The 2,719-nt window shown below is 32.3% G+C and overlaps 1 pseudogene; it reads right to left on the reverse strand.

Annotated features, from left to right (window-relative positions):
- Window positions 1-1,118: 1,118 nt before the first annotated feature.
- On the reverse strand, window positions 1,119-1,997 carry LOC105565346 (annotated as a pseudogene).
- Window positions 1,998-2,719: the final 722 nt, after the last annotated feature.

Raw genomic sequence — 2,719 nt, forward strand, 5'->3', positions numbered from 1 at the left:
TCCTGTATTCCGTTCCGATCCAGTGTTGCGATACGTTGTAATATAATCCGTCGAAGCCAATCCGTAATCATAATCCTCTTCTTTTATATTTAATCACAGGGCGGACTCATTGTACCCACTAATCCTTTTTCTTTTCCTTTATATTTGAACACAGGGCGGACCGATTGTAATATCCTCGATCTCGTGTATTATATCCATGAATAAACCTTGTTCCTATTGTTTAACCGTAAAACACCTGTCCGACTTATTTCCGATCCCTCCCAAGCGATCTACCTCATTAGTAAATTAATATCTTTTCCTCCTTTCCTCTCGACGGCCCTGGAGCTGAGCATATTCGGCAAATAAGAGGAACGGAGGATTCACTTCTTTGACCGACACACAGCACGTCAACACCGACCGAAAGAACGCCAACTCTTCCAACCGTTAGTCGGAACCGCGCGTCCGACTAATTTCCGTATTTATTCCCGTAATAGATAAAACCCGCCGGAGTCCTGTCCGGAACTCGGTACCGGGAAGAGTTGACGTATCGTTACACCCTAAACAATTTTTTTCCTCAGGTGTTAAAATATATTCTTTTCCGCGTCCAAGGAGTGTACAATTATTAATCTTACAATAAAAGTTGACTTTATTTTCTATAGCCGTGTTACAAAAATTCTTAACATTTTGTGACATTTCATATACTGAAAAATTTGAAATCAATTTATAAAGAATAAATCTTTTGGAAATTTGTACAGCTATGTCTTTGGGACTCTTCTTTAATTTTAATAGTAATCTGTTTTCGTTCTCGAATGGGAAAGCATTATGTGTCCATAATGGACCCCAATTTCTTATAGAAGAGGTTATATGTAAAAGAAGATGAACGTTATAAGTCATTTCGGCTTTACCAAAATATTTCTGAAATAATTTTACAAACTTTACAAATAATTTTTGTGCACTTTCAATCATTTGTAATGTTATGGATTTTTGTAAGCATATATTAACAGCCACAACTAAAAGCTAAATGTTTTACATATTTTGAAGGTAGTATCGGTTGTAGACAAATTAAACAATACGAATTTAACCAATTTCGCCATTCAGATGCTTTCCATAAATTCCTTCCTCTTATACTCCTAGGATACCGTGTAATTAACATAGGTATTTTTATTTTTATTATATTATTGTCTATAATATCTAAATGAGCTGGCGTTCCTACGTAAAATTGTTCATTCTTATTTTGCGGTGATAAAAGAATTTCAATATATTGTCTTATAACACCCAACAAAATGCTATGCATATAATCATACCTTTTGCTAGATCAAAATATTTCAAGTTCATAAGAGACGATGGACCCCATACTCCTTTAATATCTTGTACTTTTGTTCTGTTTATATTCATTGTGTGTGCATCTATCATGTTTTATTTATCGATGTGTCTGTCCTATTGCATGGAGTGAAATTTAGCATTGGATACTTTTGCTGATTATTAACACGTTCTGTTGGGTGTTCACAAAAAGTGCATCCGTAACGACCATTAAATTGCTTCATATTTAATATTGCTGCTCTAGCAACGGAATCGACGCAACAACATATGGGAAAAAGTTTAACGTTTGTTACGCCATTGCTTGGTAATCGCAGTATTAATCCAACAGTTGATAACTCGTTAGCTAATTTAATAAATGGCTGCAGAAAGATATTCATATGTGGTTCGTAGTTATCAGCCCATAATCCAACAAGAAGCATATTTCTAAATCGTAAATGTGGAGGTAATTCATTTATTATTATATAAATAGGCCAAATTGTTTTTTTGCTGGAATTTGCAGCTTGATATCCATCTACTCGTAAATTGAACATATATGATAAATTCCAAAAATTCTGTTGTTCTCCACTTAATTGAAACATTTCTTTATACATGGATCCGTCATATATATCTTCTAAAGCATTTACGTTCTTTTCTCTATAAAATCTGTATTGCAAAACTTCAATAATATGTGGATTTTTTAAAAGATTTCTCAATGGCATTTTTAAATCAAGTATGACAAAATATGATTTTCTTTCCAGTTTACCAACTTTTTCTCCACAAACACATTCATAATCAACACATGTATTTGAAAACTCACCAATATATCTCTTGCATTTTTTGCAATACAAATGATACTTTAGATTCGTACTGTCATCATTAAACATATTAAATCATTTAAACTTCGTACTTGAAACAACCTTACATTGACTTAAAATATTAATCATATTCAAACAATCCGTAATGGTACACCAGTCGCAGTCTAATGAGTGTCGTATCCCTAGTTTCAAGCACATCAGTATTGCTTCTGCACATGTTGCATTTTTACAAGCACATAAATGCATTTTCAAAAGTATATCATTACATTCCGATGTACTGTCGTAAATGGAAACATTGTCAACATTATCATATATGTCCGATAAATTTATGCTTGTCTCCGCCTGAAAATATTGTCCGTTGTTACTTAAATAAAATTTAACGCAAATAGCAATAAATGTACATTGAAATGCATAACAGTTATTATTATTATATACTATAATTACAGTTAAATTCTCTCTCATGTCGAAATGTAGTTCTGTTATACTAGATACATTCCTATAATTAATTGAAAAAATGCACAAATAATTTTATTTCAAAGTTTACATACTTTTTAATTGTATATTAGGGTGTCCGTTTATTTTTCAATTTTTTAAAAATTCTATGGAACCCCTTCTAACTTTTTAGT

This window comes from Vollenhovia emeryi, unplaced genomic scaffold (genome assembly GCF_000949405.1).
Source record: "Vollenhovia emeryi isolate VEMERY1.0 unplaced genomic scaffold, V.emery_V1.0 DF943589.1, whole genome shotgun sequence".
NCBI classification, from domain to species: domain Eukaryota; kingdom Metazoa; phylum Arthropoda; class Insecta; order Hymenoptera; family Formicidae; genus Vollenhovia; species Vollenhovia emeryi.